At 65.3% G+C, this 521-nt stretch overlaps 1 protein-coding gene across 1 annotated transcript in view; it reads right to left on the reverse strand.

The window, feature by feature from the left end:
- ADGRB1 (adhesion G protein-coupled receptor B1) overlaps positions 1-143 on the reverse strand; it is a 5,355-nt gene extending 5,212 nt beyond the window's left edge. Inside the window, exon 1 of the mRNA XM_014539979.1 lies at positions 5-143. The gene's annotated coding sequence lies outside the window, so the exon portion shown is untranslated. The remainder of the gene's footprint in view (positions 1-4) is intronic.
- Positions 144-521: the final 378 nt, after the last annotated feature.

Consider the following 521-nt stretch of genomic DNA (forward strand, 5'->3'; position numbering starts at 1 on the left):
TCACCCGTGGCGTTCCGGGGGCACCGGACTGCGGCCGCCTCTCCCGCCGGGGTCTCCTTCCAGATCACGGTGCCAAAGCTGTCCTCGTCACAGATCTCGTGGGGCTCTGCCGCGGGGGAGGGGGCAGGCAGGGCGCTCAGCGCTGGTGCAGGTCAGCGGTCAGACCCCTCCAGGACATCCACCCTCACAAGGGGAGTCCCCCGGCCGCGTGGCTCAGGGGCTGAGCATCAGCCTATGCACCAGGAGGCCACGGTTCGATTCCGGGTCAGGGCACAGGCCCTGGTTGTGGGCTCGATCCCCAGTAGGGGGCGTGCAGGAGGCAGCCGATCCCTGATTCTCTCTCATCACTGATGTTTCTCTCTCTCTTCCTCTCCCTTCCTCTCTGACATCAGCAATAATATATTTAAGAAAACAAACAAACAAACAGGGGGAGAGGGTCCCCGGCCAGTTCAGCCCCAAGCCCACCCGGCCACTCGGGGCGCCTCCCGGAGCCCGGCTGTGGGGTGGGGAGGGGACACGCA

Source organism: Myotis brandtii, unplaced genomic scaffold, assembly GCF_000412655.1.
Source record: "Myotis brandtii unplaced genomic scaffold, ASM41265v1 scaffold2325, whole genome shotgun sequence".
Taxonomy (NCBI): Eukaryota; Metazoa; Chordata; class Mammalia; order Chiroptera; family Vespertilionidae; genus Myotis; species Myotis brandtii.